The sequence below is a fragment of the Macrobrachium rosenbergii genome, chromosome 17, assembly GCF_040412425.1.
Source record: "Macrobrachium rosenbergii isolate ZJJX-2024 chromosome 17, ASM4041242v1, whole genome shotgun sequence".
NCBI classification, from domain to species: domain Eukaryota; kingdom Metazoa; phylum Arthropoda; class Malacostraca; order Decapoda; family Palaemonidae; genus Macrobrachium; species Macrobrachium rosenbergii.
The window spans coordinates 17,635,702-17,654,034 of NC_089757.1; positions in this window are offsets into that span (position 1 = coordinate 17,635,702).

Consider the following 18,333-nt stretch of genomic DNA (forward strand, 5'->3'; position numbering starts at 1 on the left):
TATATATATATATATATATATATATATATATATATATATAATATCACTTCCCAACTATTTTCCTGAAAGCTTGTCCACTCAATTCTTGGTGGGGGAATTTTACAGCAGGAATAATATATATATACGATATATATATATATATATATATATATATATATATATATATATATATATATATATATTATTTGGTATTATCATTGCATTAGGGGTTTTCAGATGGGATGAGCCAGATTTTTTATTTTAATTAATAGCTGGCTTATGAAGACATACAGTCTTCTTCAGGTGCCGAGAAGACTGTGTCTTCCAAAAATCCTGTACTTGTAAATTAAAAATCTGGAATCTTAAATCTATCCAGTCTTACTGAAGCCTAATATTTAGTAATATGGAATATATATACACAAAAGAAGTTATGGCTTATTTTGTGATATATATAATATATATATATATATATATATATATATATATATATATATATATATATATATATATATATATATATGTATGTGTATATATATATATATATTATATATATATATATATATATATATATATATATTATATATATATATATATATATATATATATATATATATATATATATATATATATATACTGATATATATATATATATATGGGTTAATTTTGTGTGAATGTGCAGAAATACAGACTGTTATATCTTGAGATGGCCTCCATAGGATACAGTCAGTTTTTCAAGTGCCGTAATAAATATAAAAATTTTGTTACTGCGATAAAATCTCAAGTTTTCAGCAGTCAGATTGAGAATGAGTGCAAGTTCCCACCGGAAAAGAATACACACACATACATTTAAAACGAAAGGGCACTGACGTCATTCCAGGTGCAAAAGAGGTGTATATACGTATATGCACAATATGAAAACTCACAAGAAATTAACATTTCATGTCACCACAATTAAAACAAATGTCAGAAAAGAAACTTTTTGTGAGAATCAGAACAAAGACCTTGTTACATTCTGTGCACCCACCCTGATGGCTCCCCATTGTGAACAATGGTCATTTTTACCAAATCCTCAGGTCTTTTGTAAAACACTATTTTTAAGGGCAAGGTATTGAGAAACCAGGGAAATCCTTGACTGCAACATCTATAGTTTACACATACAAATCTCACTGAACCTGAAGATTTTACTTCTGTAAAAAAAGGACCATAAATATTCCCAATCTAAAGATCGTCTTTGCTAAGTTTATAAATAACTCCATCATCCTAAGAAGATGTTGGTGACACTCTTTCGCCATACTGACCACATGACAAATACCAAGTTCGACTAACTCCCTGCTCAACCCATCTGGTAACCGTAAATTGTTCTTGAGATATTAAGATATGCCACATTTAACATTAATTCCTTACAATACTAGCCCTCTACAGGGGAGAATGCCAGTACGCTCTATGCGGTGCACTGTAAGCATTACTAGAGCCTTGCAGTCCCTCTGCCCCAGCTGCAACCCCTTTTCATTCTCCCCATTCCTTTACTGTCCTCCTATCAATTGTTTCATATGTTTTTCCCTCCTGTTGTCTTCTCTCTTCTTATTTCCCTTTCAGCGCTTGACCAGAGGTCCCACCGTCCTCTCCTATCAATTGTTATCACAATGTCCTGCATGGACGAGTACTGACATATTATTTTTAAATATTTTCAGCAGTCGACCACATCCAAGTCCAAGTTTAATATTCTTAACTATATTTACAGAACAGTTTAAATCACATCCTAGCACCAACCTCCACCATATATCAGCACTAAACTTTAAACGAAATCATCATAACTCTCACAGAAGTTCAATTACAATTCCCATTTTATAAAAAAACAATTTCACTTCTCATTACTTTATTTCATCATTTTCCTTATTAAGCAGCGCACTACAAAGAAGACTATTTAACACGGGAACCAATGTTCCATCATACTTACAAGCGAAAATAGAAACATAACATAATCAGCATCTGACAACCATCAATGCCATCCTGATGGCGACACCAGTAACCAACACAACATGCTACAACATACAACATTATTTCCTAACAATCAACTTATCTAAACATTTAGCGTTATTTCCGAACCAATCGTCACCATCTCGTGGGCACCACTTCATCACGGAACCTGTAAGGCGCAGGAAGGAACATTTGCAGCCAACGACGAGGACCCAAGGACAGGGGGGGCCTCCGAGCACCTGGCAACACAGACAATCGTCCCTCGAGAGCAAGTTAACAAGGAAACAAGAACATTGGTATGCAAATGTTATAACCTAGGATGAAGAGGCCTGGGTCTCCACATGTCCTTACACCGGGCTTTGTTGATTTAAACTGAGAGCCATAATGGACGACCTGGACTTGCTGATGCCTCTTGAGCTGTAATACCTGCTTCTGCAACCAGCTCAGTAAACACACACACACACACACACGCATTCATTTTCATTTTCTACTGTGTGTTAGATGCAGTCAGTTCACATAATGTACGTTGCATATGTGTTGGCATGCATGTACGTTAACATGATCGAACTGTACATAGAAGTCTCAAACTACGTATTATAAATTAATAAATTATATATTATATATAATATATACATATATATATATATATACATATATATATATATATATATATATATATATATATACATATATATATGTATATATACACATATACATATGCGTGTGTAAAAATAAGTTTCTCATCGCAAGTGTACAAACAATGCAAAGAACTTACGCATCAATTCATCAACTGAATAGAATATAAAATGACCTCTGGTCACAAAGCAGTAACTATTATTAGAATCACATGGTAAAATATCAATTGGAACTCCACGAGTGTCAGATGACACTTTTATACCGATAAAAGACAGGGTCATTATTGAGCTTGAAATATAATACATCAGGACTGATGAACTCATTTCATAATGACAGACTGGCTAATGAAAGACAGGGCCTCACATTTATTTCACTGCAAATGAAATAAACAGCTTTCTGTTCTTTCTCCTTTTATTTCGGTTATTGTCCATACTTTTACATCTGTTTGTTATGCACAAAGTACAAAATTTACATAAAAATCTGAAAAAATTTGCTAAGTAATGAGACTTTTACAGCCTTATTCAAAACTGCACTTTCTCACTGTAACAGCAATAAACATACATTATCTGTTAATTCCCATCACACAAATTTCTAAAATTTACTGAAATTATTTTCGCAATTACAAATTTCAAAGAAACAAAATTTGAAATGTCAACCGTGACATTGAAATAAAAATGTACCAGAATATTTTCCTCATACGGTTAGCAAGAAAGGTTCAGTCATTACCATTTTACCAGTAATATGACTCTATTCAAAATGAGCATATATGTAACAGGCACAAGCTAAAAATAGCATATACTTTCAAAGCAAGCTGCAAGGAACAAGCCAAATGGAAAAAGACGAAACGTAAACACGAATGACAAAACGAACAAGAGGAAAAAACTCACAAGCTTATAAATAAATACACAAGATATCAAAACACAGGAGCTGGAAAGGGACATGAGCATGATTTATCGAAGCGCAACCAGAGAAAGACCAGATTATTCCCAGACTTACAGCCTTCAAGTTGTATGGAACTTGCCGAGGGCTGCAGGAAGTCAGCAGCCATAAATGCCAATTGCTTGATTCAGTAATGAAATTCATTGCATCTGTACTTCTTGTATCGATCAAAAATATGTTTAGTCTAAAATCTTCCAGATATACGTCTAACTTCTAAATTTCCTAATCAATTTTTTTTTATGCTAGTTAATGGGATGGAAAACACAAAAGTTATTTAGACCATTTCCAAAACCATGGCCTAAAATCCTATAGAGAGAAACATTGTTTAAAATATTTTTCCTTAAAATTAGAATTCTATTCTTATAAGGACAACGCAATAAACATTTAGAAAACACTCAGTGGCCAACGCAAAGTTACACAAAAAACACCAGTTGCAAAACCACTGAACCAATTCTGACGAGACGAACTTTTACTTTTGTGAAGCACCATAGAAGCTGATTGAATACAAGAGAAAAGTGACTCTTTCAGGCCATTGATGCTTGCAAGAGTTGTTTTGTTGGACCTCATCCAGCTCTTCTGATTAAATATATATATATATATATATATATATATATATATATATGTGGTGTATATATATGTGTGTATATATGTATATGTGTATGTGTGTGTGTATATATATATATATATAAATAACTGGAATTTAAGAAAAATATTCTATATATATATATAAATATAATATATTATAATATATATAATATATATATATATATATATATATATATATATATATATATACATACACGTATATAATACATACATATTACTATATATATTTATATATAATTTTTGCCACTTTAACAAGAAAACTTTTTATATCCACAAATTAAGCCACAAATATCACTTAAATATTAAATTCACTTTATACCTTGGGAAACACTTACACTCCAATAGAAATATAACTGATATGCTTCTGCACTGGGCAGACTCGAAACACGGACGAGTTTACAAAACGACGAGAGACAGTGACTTTGACCACCATATTATTCCCAAGGTATACTGGAATTCGATATTAAACGATATTTGTGGATAAAAATATATGGATACTAAATGACATTTGTAGCTTAATGTTTGAGAATATAAAGTCACTTTGATGTGTCATACATATTCATTATATACATGTATATATATACACATATACATACATACATATATATGAGTATATATATATATATATAGATATATATATATATGTATATGTATATATATATATATACACTGTATATATATATATATATATATATATATATATATATATATATATATATATATGGTATATATATATACATATATATGATGCTTCCTGAAGTTCCTCATACGAAGGAAAAAATTGATTTCAGTTCACGGATCTCAAAATGAAAGCTAACTCGATGGCACTGCGTGTGTACCTACAACAATAGACTCTCGAGTTGGCAAGATATTGCAAGCTTAACGAGAATTTAGGATTGGTTGATATGTTGAATGAAGAGCTTGTTGTCATGATACATCTGAGTGAAGGATCTTTGTAAGTATTTATTTGTGTGTTTGTAAGGTACCGATACGTACATATATATGACAAACAAAAAGTTTGATAATTAAAAGTGAAACTACGTAGTAAAATTTGTATTTACTTTAAGCAAAGTTTCACTTTAATTGTCAACTGTTTTGTTTGTTTATTATATATATGTACGTATCAGTGTAAGTACACATACACATACATACAAAGATTCTGGACTGAATGTCATGACAGCAGGCTCTTCATTCAGCATATGAATTAAGACACCAGCATTTTGTGACGTTTGACCATTCAAAGTAAAATTACGTAGCAATTAAAAAAAATATAAGACACCAGTATTTTTTACGATTCCCTTGACGATCATTAATATCTAATGTTACTAAACAAACAAAATTCCACCTCTTATAATCTGGCACTTTTTTTTTTACTAAAAGAGTGTTATTTCATTGTAGAATCAATAAAAAGATGGTTGTGTATATGAGAGAGAGAGAGAGAGAGAGAGAGAGAGAGAGAGAGAGAGAGAGAGAGAGAGAGAGAGAGAGAGAGTGAGCATGTCACAGTGATATATGCAAGTATTTGAGACAACCTATCTTTGGTGACTGAAAACGACTGAAATATTTGATGGCGAATGTCGCAAGACATCGTCTATAAAAGACGTTTATTTAAACGTCCGACTTCACTAAAGCTGTCTTTGTCAAAATCTGAACATATATATGGCGGCCATTTGTGTATTTACAAAGGTACATTTACAAGTTCTGAAGACGCACAATCTGGGAATTTGTAGTTATATACTCCTTTTCCTTGAATTTTGTACAAAATGTACTGCATACGGATGTACAAATTCATATTTATTCTTATAAATTTGCTTGACATATGAAACTGAGTTAAAATTAGCATCCCCATTTGTTGATATGTGACCTAAAACAAATAAATGAAAGGATGTCCTTGTATATCAATTCCATTTTCGGATGAAGTTATATTTCATTTTCTCCGTTCTATCAGAATAATGTGAAAAATTCTTCCTCTTACATAGACGTATAAGTTAAATTTCTTCTACAGCAATGCTACCAATACCATACATTTAACGTTGAGATTTTCAGTTATGCCTAGCCAGGCATTTTTATCATCTTGAACAACGCAAATATTTTTTAAATAGCAAAATAATTTGATTTCTTCGTGAAAGCTGTACATCTGCCTAAAAAGGCACAATCATGAACTCACGCACTTTCTCATCTGCATGGCCTCTTCGGAATAAACAAGTAAACAATGCTCCGAAGTTTCTTCGGCGCAATCGAATTTTCTGTATAGCCGTTACAGCATATAATGAAGGCCACCGAAAATAGATCTATCTTTCGGTGGTCTTGGTATAATACTGTATGTGCCGCGGCCCATGAAACTTTACCCACGGCCCGGTGGCGACCTATCCTATATCGTTGCCAGAAGCACGATTATGGCTAAATTTAACCTTAAATAAACTAAAAACTACTGAGGCTAGAGGGCTACACATTGGTATGTTTGATGCATGGAGGGTGGATGATCAGCATACCAATTTGCAGCCCTCTAGCCTCATCAGTTTTTAAGATCTGAGAGCGGAGAGGAAAAAGTGCGGACAGAAAAAGGTGGAGACAAAACAAAGCAAACCTTCCCAAATGTCTTTTTTTTTTTTTTTTAACCACCGGTGCCTCGTAATGCTTTCTGAATGGGTACGGGCGCATGGTATACTTTTGTATATCTTTAAAATGTGTTCTGTATACATGTCCGAGGAGTGCACATTTAAATATACACAGGTTACTTGTTTTATGTGTGTGTATATATATATATATATATATATATATATATATATATATATATATATATATATATATATATATATAGTATATATACACACACAAACACAACACTGATAGTAAGACGTCTTCTCTTATATATAAGCGGGCGACTTACGAGATAACAAGACAAAAATAGGCAATAATAAAATCAAAGCAACTTCCGTCCTGCAACTGCTGAATATATATATATATATATATATATATATATATATATATATATATATATATATATATATATATATATATATATATATATATATATATATATATATATATACATACATACATACATACATACATACATACATACATACATACATACATGTATGTATACACTGTATATATATGTATATATATACATTTATATATATATACATGTATATATATTCCAGTTCCAGATGTTTGAAAACATTTCCCCTACACTCGCTCTTTTATATTCCTCTTTCCCGATGCGAATCCAACAATTCATCCGAAATCGCTTCCAATTTCAAAAAGCTGCAAAAGTAACGAACTGAAATACAACCGGGCGTATCGGGTTCGATTTGCGAACAAATGCTGGTTTTAATAAAAAATGGGGACAAAAATTTGTTTCTCTTTCTCTACCAGACAAAAGTAATTTGGCTTGAACACAGAGACACTTCCGCATACACACAATCAGTTTGTGTGACTGTGGTAAACAGAAGCCTTTATTCAGTTTGTAGATTATGACAGAAAATTCTTAAATTTCAAATGGAAACTCAAACCCATTAGTTTATCTTAGGTATTGAGTTATACCAGTAAATATGACAGTACTATGCTTTACTGCGCAATGAATGGAACAAATAACAAGAGTACATCACAGGAAATTCAATTAACGCAGTTTTGCATAATGCAAAAAAAAAAAAAAAAAAATCCATTTACCTATAATGTTTTATTTTGTCAAATTCTTTTTCAAAACATAGTGTAGAAAATCTGCATTTTTAATGAAGTCTATTCATCATTCTGACATTTTAAATATTTCATTTTGCTTCTTCGAACATGCTAAAATAAACAAATAATTATTCAGCTTCAAAACGACATGAAAATAAAAAAAACACCAGAATGAAAATAGACTTTACACAGACTGATCAAAGACGTATATCAATGCGAAAGTTCTCGATGAAGATTTATCGACATTCTTCAACTGTTTCCTTACGTTTTAATTCGCAAAAGGTATAATTGGTAATATAAAAATATCACTAGAAAGGCACTTTACCTCAATTTTGTTTGGTGTCAAAAGAAATGACAATTCTCACACTTTATTTTGGGTAAATATTTTTTCATCAACAAAGTATCGATAAACTGGTTTTCAGCTAACTTCAACTCGCCATTTTGACCTTTTATTTCTGTTATTATCCTTACTTGAACAAACTGCAATAACTCAAAACCATCCAGCTTTAAAATGACACAAATGTCAGTACGAAACTAACTTCGTATAACACCAAGTTTTTTTTTTTTCAGGGAATTTTCATCTGCATGGGCCACAATGGCTATAAAGCATAATCGATAGAAACGGCCTTTGCAAAAGTTAATGGTAGTTGTTGTGTTAAGACGCAGCTAACTGAGGTCTATAATCTCACACTTTGTCACGATCTCTATCATAATCCATTCTTGTCTATTCGTCGGTTGCGCTACCAACCGACCTCGAGAAATATCGTATCTTTTAATGCCCAGTTTATTTATTTATTATTTGCATATCTACCTCACTATCCATCTTTCAGAATGACTCACTCACAACAAAATTCTCGTTGAATCTCGTTTCAATCCGCTTAAAACGACCTCTCTCATACTCATTTCCCACGAATCTACCAATATGTTGTACCTTGTTTCGTATCGGGTGGAATAACTATAGATCACTGTCTCCAGAGACCCAATTTGCTCTCTTTGATAATTCGTACTGTATAATGAAATTTCCGGCGGACGTTTCCTTAAGGAACTAATCCCATTCGTCAAAATTCCCCGGCCGAGTTTGACAAGCAGAGCTGGGCAAAACCAATTTATATTCTGACGAACTCATCAAGAATAACGAGTCGTTTATCAAAATCATTCGAGTCGAAACCTTCCAATCGTTTCTGATAATTAAGAGTGAAATTCTAGATTGAGTCTCATTCATCAAAGTCGGAAGGGGGCGGGGGGGATGGGGCTATGTACCCATATGTCGAAACACTTTCTTAATCTGTATCAAGTTTCTGTAACGTTTGGACCTTTATGGTAGAGGCGTTAATTCTACGGCTAAACCTGGCCCCTATCCTGTCCTGAGAACGGCACGAGCGTACATACTGGCAATCTTTATTCAAGCTATCAAGGATGTAATTAAGGTGTTCCTTCATACTCGTCAGATAAAAAGAGGAAAAAGGATATTTTCTCCTTCGTAAAGCAGACTGGAAATCTTTGCAAATCTATTTCCTCACTTTCTTGAACACACTTCTTTGACAATGTAAACAGAAAAAAATTTCTTTTTGAACTAATTCCAAAAATAACATGAATTTTGCTTGTTGTTAGTTAAAAATGTTAATCTATTTCTTTCACTATTCAGATATGATTCTTGTAAGTCTGACAAGAAAATGCAGGAAAAAACCGCAGAGACAGATTGACGCAAACTTTCAAAAACAATGCAAATTATCGACTCTTAGCCTGCCAAGTTACTTATCTGTTGAAGCTGACGGTTAAAAAGCTTACTGATAGACGCTGTCAGCTCTAATTCCTTCCAGATGCCAAGAATACTTCGCTTGTCACCTCTGTGCGTACCTAAAAGGGCAAAACCCCAGAGCAAACAACTCTTGTTTATCTGCCGCCCCGTAAGCTGTCAAATGCTTATACTTTATGCAAGCGGTGTTAATGTAAAGTGCCTCACGTGGTCTTGGGGTGGTTGAGGAGGGGGAGCTGTTTGAGTGGGTTACACCTTCACAATATGTGTTCTTCCTCGTCCGTTCTCAATTATCCCTTGACAACTTGCTGTCCAACCTCTCTGACTTCACCCGATTTAAATTGTGTCCAACCTCTCTGACTTCACCCGATTTAAATTTCATCCCATGATCAAGAACGAAGCCTTCGGGCCAACCCTATCAGTGTCAATGACTCGGCGTTCTGATTGAAAGTACTTTTCAATAATAAGAACAGTAAATGGTGATAACGGATGAAATATTGCTGAGTTGGCTATAATCATCACTTATTTAATACTGGCTCATCTTGTGAGCTTCACGGGCATCTCTGTAACCGACTGCCGCTCACAGTAGAACCACATATTCATGTAAAGGAATCGAAAGCCTCACCAAGAACTAACTACTCACCACACATGTGTAATGTCCATTTACTTACCATCCTTTCACCGTCTGACAATCTTACAACCAAATAACTGCCTAAAAATGCACTATTCAGATCGCTCTTCAAAAACGTTTAAAAAAAATAACCCTCACAAAACTTTAAAATTAAATGTACCGGATTAGTCCCAAAATTCGGGCATCCTTCGTACCCCGAGAGCAAATAAAGAACACACATCAAGTGCAGGCCTCGTCGTTATTCTGACATTTAGATGAGTTTTAGGGTCCGCTGTCCGGACCAAATTTCACACGTTTTGCTCGTATCTTAGCATGGTCAAGTCCGCGCAGGAGTGGGAAGGACTTCTTTCTTTCCTACGACGTTTCTCAGAATATTATCATTTTTTTCTGTTTTTTTTTTTGTGTGCACATTTACAGAAACACTGTACTTGAAACTGTAACAATAATTAGTTATACGCGTAGGAACTGACCGCCTTCCCTTCAACACAGAAAGAAACACACAGACACACACTCACAAAGGACAAAAACAAAGAATGAACTCGAATGTCATACACGTATCAAGTTCAATCCTGCCAAAGATAAAAAATAAAAAAGATGATAGGAAACCAATTATCTTTTAATTATAAAAAGAAAGACCGGCATTTAAAAAACATTATAGGTCAATGGATGTATCCCGTTCCAAGATCATCCCACGAGAAAAAGCACAAGATGGTAATCATTTCAGGGATTATTTTCCCTGGAATTTGTTGTTCAAAAATCTCGTATTCCCCATTACAACGCAATAGTGCGGTGAACAATGGAATTTTTTTTTTCGGCGAATGTGGAAAAAATCGGCCGTTGCTGGAGACTTTCTTTTTATTATTATTTCTTTTAATCTACACATTCTGTGTTTCGCACCGTTCCGTTTCCAATCTAGGAAACCACATGTGAACTTCAACTGTGAAAAAAATCTTCCAGTGCACAATGAAAAAAATTAACTCCCACTGAAAAAAGAACAGTTCAGTGTTATAGGATTTTTTTTCGGGTTTCATAACAGGGAGCAACAACCCCTCGCTTCCAGTTCGGAATTTAATACAAATGATGAAGCCCGGCTGGACTGGAGAGCAATGGGAAAAATCCTTTTCAAAACTGATTGCTTGTCAGAATTCGACTTTCAATTATTCGCCGGCATTCGGTGTCAGGAGAGAGAGAGAGAGAGAGAGAGAGAGAGAGAGAGAGAGAGAGAGAGAGAGAGAGAGAGAGAGAGAGAGAGAGAGAGAGGTTTGCAATTTTCATGTTTGTAATATTCAAAGATCTGTTAGTAAATAGTATCACTTTAAGACTTGATGAGAGAGAGAGAGAGAGAGAGAGAGAGAGAGAGAGAGAGAGAGAGAGAGAGAGAGAGAGAGGGGGAGTTAGTAGGTTTGCAATGTTCATGTCTGGAATATTCAAAGATCTGTTAGTAAATAGTATCACTTTAAAAGACTTGATGAGAGAGAGAGAGAGAGAGAGAGAGAGAGAGAGAGAGAGAGAGAGAGAGAGAGAGAGAGAGAGATAGTGATTATGCGCATTTCTAGGCCCTGATTATTGGAATCCACTTACCAGTCCCAATTACACTGATTACAGCATGCCTAAAATACGTGATTGCTTCTTGCAAGCTTATACTTACACAACTAACTAATACCAGTCAACTTTAGCTCCTCAGATCTACTCGACTTAATTTGCCCTTCACAGAAACGACACAGCCGAGTATTTCCTAGAACTGCCTTTTGAGGTTAATGACCTAACATTCGCAAAGGGTAGGTTGTGGAAACAGGATCGGGCAAAATGGGTTAATTAAAGAGTATGGCAACTCTGTATCCAATCAACCGAATATTCAATGAAACTGTGATACGTCAACAAACCTCTAGCATATCAAACACTTCAACTCTTTGATTTGCACAAAGGGTGGGGAGGGGGTGTTGGATGGACGGCGAAAAGAGGAGAAAAAAATTCTGATATAAAAACCCAAATTCTTTTTCCATGCGTAATAAACTATTTGTTTTTGATGCCTTAATTAGGGACTGGTCAGGCGCTGCTCTATTTAGTAATTATCTTCCATGTTTATAGTAAAAAAATATAACGTTATTGCTACAAAACACGCATTACAGTGAAATATACTGCAAAAGGGAAAAAAAAGGATAGGTGATACCTACAATCGGCTATTCTACGTCGAAGAAATATAGGCCAGCTGCTTAAATGACCTACAAATGTGAAATCGAAACACAGGGTTCATCCAAGAACCTGTGGGCAAAAGTAAGAATGTGAATGATCGTTCCGAACTGGAAGCGAGGTCTTCCCGTCTCTCAAAACCACCACCCGCTATAGCGCTATGGGGAACGGCTTGATGTCAAATAAATTTATGAAGTAAAACAATTATCTCAAGATGATGTTTCTCTGCAAACATATTGGTGTTTTGAATGCGCCTTAGAAACAAAGTGTACAGTAGACTCTCTCTCTCTCTCTCTCTCTCTCTGTTGGCGGCTTCTCGGATCTCACTGTTATCAACTGCCGCTTTCACTAGACTCCTATGGTCTGTCGCGCTTTAAGGCGATTATTGTGGCCACCTTTCCAAAAACTAGCCTGAAGCAACGTTGCTCAAGTTCACTGATCGACAAACAGCACTGCGGTGAGTATGTTAGTCCCTGGCATACAAAAAACAAATTACACTTTACAAATCAGTTAGGTTCATTTCATGCGAACGTTCTGCAAGAGACAAAACTGAATATCAATGCTCATGGCCTGGTTTTCTTCAAGTCCTTTATACGTCAAAGAAAACACAGTATACTCGTATGTTCATCGAGGTTCACATATGCTACAAATTCAATTAATTTTATTTTGTCATAACTAACTTATGCCAAATTTAGCCTACATATGATTACTAAAATATTTCATAGACAACAATAATAAACCTACCATTAGTCATGACTACAGAAAAGCTTCAGTACTGATGTTACTAGAATGAAATTTTATTTGTTTGTTCATGAAAATACTAAAACTTAAAAATGCAAACAAATTACGCGTTTCATTTCCTTATAAACTTACTTTACAATCATGACATATAACTACTTTTCTCCGACAGCTGTTCAAGAACGTCGTTATCCAGTAACATTCTTCTTATCATTCTTTTTTATTCGTTGGCCATATATGCCAGCACGGGTCCTTATGGCTACCCGTAAGTGTGGAAGATACATGGAAAGGGATTAGTATCCTGATGTGACTTCCGGAATTCCAGAAACAACCGAGACGCAATAAATGTTCGCATAGAGCAATCAAATAAAGAAAAATTCGCATAACTGCACTTAAATGTACTTGCAAATCGGCCGAAAATCTAGTGCCCATATAAGTCTTTCTAATGGCTGAGACAACTAAATATCTGCGGCCATTAATCCTCGCCGGAATATCCCTAATGTGGTCCGCATCGCCTGTTAGCAGACCATTAGATCCTAAAGTCAACATCGTTTTCCCGATTGAACATTAAGCTTCGGCTTCCTTTCCTGCCCGGTTCAGCATTCATTTGGATATAACGCATTTCGAAATTTGCAGCGTCCTCAGAAATGGCCGACATGAAGTCAGAACAATCAACAGAGGAGTACCTGGCGTCAAGTGTGGGAACACGTGGGTATGGACACTAAAGTACTTGTTGTTTCATACTTTTTTTTTATTATCAGCATTTTGTACAAGATCCGTTGTTTCCTTGTGGAGCAAGAAAGATTGGCAAGGAGTGATCCTGGTGTGACTCGGGAAGTGGGCCACAATAGAATTCCGGGAGTGCGAAAGGAGTCGGTATGAGGTTCGTTGTTAATGAAAATATCTTTTTCTTTTCTCAGGCTACGTAAAAAGCAATTGTTTACTTTAAACATAAACCCGGTTAATTATAAATGACAAAATGCTGATAAATAATATTTAAAGTACATTTGATGCAATGAATGTGCGTGTGTGGAGAGGGAAGCGCGCTGCGGATGAGCTTTCTGTGTAGGTGTATGCAAGGATACTGCTGCGTGGAATAGTTCGGCATTAAGGGTTCATCCACGATTCAGCTTTAAATTGTGAAAGTGGCATGACAGTAGTCTTGTTTTCCTCAGGAGCCACCCATTTTATAGGAAAAGAGCTTATTTAATGATTATATATATAATATATATATATATATATATATCTATATATATATATATATATATATATAATATATATATATATAATACTGGCTAGCTTATGAAAATCGAAAAACAGAAAAGGGAAATACATAACACCACAGAAACAACGAAAGCAATGACACCAAAACATTCTCTCCACTAACAATAAATTAACCTTGAATACAAAAATATGTAGGTAAATGAATAGGTAAAACAAAAATGCTACGGAGCATGAAATATACAAATAGCACCTACAAAATAAACTCAATAAGACACAAGGAGTACAATAAAGGAGACTGCCATTCTCACTGCAATGCGAAGTAAAACAATGAACGAGCAACAACGACAGTACAATGCAATTACGCTCTGCCTCAACGACATTAGCCTCTCGTTCTCCTACCTAGCAACGCCCCGAGTTCTTAGTATCTCTCGAAGAACATCGTTTCGCGGTAATTTCCTCCTACAATTGAAAATTTACTGACTAGGCCATGGGTACAGCATTTATCCCACTGAGTTTTTTTTTTTTTTTTAACTGTAATGTACAAAACACGAAAGGGGCTGTTTCTATTTGATACTACTACAGCCACTACTATTGTTACTCCGTTGGAACTATTTACACTGATGTATTACCGCTCGAACCAGTTTTTAATAAAACGCACATTTCAAATTCAACATTCCTACGCCATCTGACGTTCTTTTGCTAGGTCCATGATACCTCGAAAACTCACAACTTCCTCTCGTTTTCTTGCTAAGGAAAAGAAGTGGAAGAGAAAATAAGTCCTTTTCCACAAAAAAATATAAATAAAAACGCCAGAAAACGAGACACGAGCGAGGGTAATCAGCGAAACAAACACCACAACAGAGAGGGAAAGCTACCAGCATCCGACTTCCTGTAGAGATCCTGTTCTCGGGTTCCTCACAAAAGGAGAGAGAGAAAAATGCGACCTGTACACACACAGAAGAGAGAGAGAGAGAGAGAGAGAGATCCCTTTCAATCCGGCATCCTGGTAGAGTTTGTCGTTGGGATTAGGAAGGGATGACTTAGGCAACTGTATAACAGTCTTCTGGGGGAAAATCTACGCTCGCTTCATTTCGCTTCTAAGGCCCCTCTGGATAAGCTCCTTGGACTCGTCTTTGTATCTCATCGGTTTTAAGACTCATATTTTTACGGACGGGGTGTTAAAATGTTGTTTAAGGTTATCCATTATACACTTTTTATGAGAGAGAGAGAGAGAGGAGAGAGAGAGAGAGAGAGAGAGAGAGAGAGACAGAGAGGCCATAGAACTTAAAAGATTACCTTCGTCAAATTTCTTCATTTATTCAAGATCGTTTCCCCGTAGTTTGTTTAATAACAGGCTACCTTTTAAGACAATGATAACCATGGCAGCATACAGTTATTGTTATATTTTAACTACAAACGTTAAAAATAAATTTCTCTTACGAAACTAACAAACCTAATTCACATTTTCCAAGCCCTTAAATGAAGCAATGTCAAAAATTATTTCCTGGCGCTTCACAATACCACCGATCGGATACCCTGAATGGTACACTTCACAACACCTATTGATCACCAAGACTGAACAGTACACTTCACGCTCCATTATCTCGAATCCCACAAAACCTGAATGTTACAATTCACACTTCCTGTTCCACTGATTTCTACACGAATTGAAGAAAGATAAAACAGCTGCAAACATAGGCAAGGGTCACTTACTCACTTGTCCCATCAAGGCAAGGAAAGAATAAAATGGAAGAGTAAACGGAGATCTTTGTCCTTCCCAGTATTCTTCAAACCTACCTAACTGGTTCAATATAATAAGCAGATCAATGGACACTATGTAGAGAAGTTCATTAACACTTTCATGAATATTTTATATTTTATCTCATTTATACTTAAACTCATTCCGGTGTCTTCTTGGGCCACAGTGTCACCCACTGCAGCTCACACCAGACTCCTGAGCTCGGTAATGATTTTGGGAAAAGAAGACTAGTCTTATTTCTATAGCAGCAGATGGATAGATGGGATACAAAAGTCCATATGCCACTGGCGTCCTAGCATTCAGTGACGGTCACACAATAAAGTACCGACCAAGTACATACATTTTTATTCTTCCTCGCAAAGTGTTCAGAAGTGATCTTGTCTCTTCATCACGAAAACGTCTCCCTCATTACGTTAAAAAGAGTTTACAAGAGAAGACGAGATAAAACAGCGCACCTCCTCCAAAATTCTCGGAGTTTGAAGTTTAATGAAAAACTCTTTATGCACTAATATAAGTTTGTTAAGTATAGCACGTTCAGCCTCAATAAAGCTTCGCCTTTGCTTTTACAGCGGTCTGGAATCGTGGTTTGGGAGACATAAAAGATTCTCCATTAACAAGGGCTAAAGATTATTATATTCTGAGATGAAAATATGGAGTACATTAATACACAGCGATAAGCCTAAGTCAGTATGTATGTAAAAAGATTTGTGGCTTTAAATAAAAATAAACTCTGATTCCTCGACTTTACATACACACACAATATATATATATATATATATATATATATATATATATATATATATATATATATATATATATATATATATATATATATATACATATATATATATATATAATATATATACATATATTACTTTATTACTATTATATTGGACAAAATTATTAACGAAAGGATCAAGACTTTTTTGTACGTGTATCTAATATCTTCAGTTCTCATACTTTCCCGTTCAAATCCCTTTCTCCCTCACAACCATGAATGATTTAGAATACTCTTACGTCTTTGAAATATCAAAGGTTCATAGTTCTTCAAAACGTTTTTCTCACATTCCCTCAAAGTTGAGCCGATAACTATTTTCTCTCTGATCCAAGACTTTCGTTGTCTTTTTCTATACATATCACTTAGGATACTGCCTCATCGCACATCTACTCAAACTTCCCAGGGTAATTCATTGCGCAAGTCTTTATTACACCGCCAAAGTCCTGAGTTCTTTTCTTCCTCCGCTTTCTTTAAACCCTTCAAACAAATTGTAAAAGTGGAATTAAAAGCCAACCTCTTCGACCCACGCATTCAAAAATGAACAACTTTAGAAATTCAAAATGGCTTTCAGTAATTACTTCATCTTTCGACGAACAGGCTTTAAGACAACTTGATCAGAATATTTTCCTCTCAACTATCAGCGTTAATCTTAATTAAAGTAAACCCAAAATACTAAAAAAATATCTCAAGTATTCCTGCAGAGTAAAGCACTAAAAGTTAAAAGAGCGAAACAGTCTTAAGTTCATCATTCCAGACACGTCATGTCTAAGAGATGGGACCCAGCTACCTATAAATCTTTCCGCGTTACGATGAATATCAAACACGATTCTAAATTGGCCGGTTCAAAGGTTCTCGGCCCAACGCTTATGTCATAAAAAGAGTATGTATTTTCTATAAAGGTAAATTTAGTCGAGACAAAGTAAATTTACAAACTGGAAATTCTTGCTTTGAAAGCGCAATAGTATTATTATTATTATTATTATTATTATTATTATTATTATTATTATTATTATCATTATTATTATTATTATTTGTAAGTAGTTAGATTACGCTACCGCACATAATTTCTTGACTCTCTCAAGGATGAATAGAGGGATTTGCTTTAATTAAGAAGCGGATATTAGACTTTGAAGAAATTAAAGAAGATGTACAGCCAGGTGGGAGGAGACCAGAGGAAATGGAGGAAAAATAAACAAGTAAAAAAATGTGCCGAAGTTTCTTCGGCGCAATCGAGTTTTCTGTCCGGTGGTGGCCCTTTGCCACGGCCTATACAACTCTTAGCCGCGGCCTATGAAACTCAGCCACGGTCCGGTGGTGGCCTATGTCGTTGGTACCTATAACGGTGCCAGAAGTACGATTATGGCTAGCTTCAACCTAAATAAAATAAAAACTACTAAGGCTAGAGGGGCTGCAATTTGGTATGTTTGATGATTAGG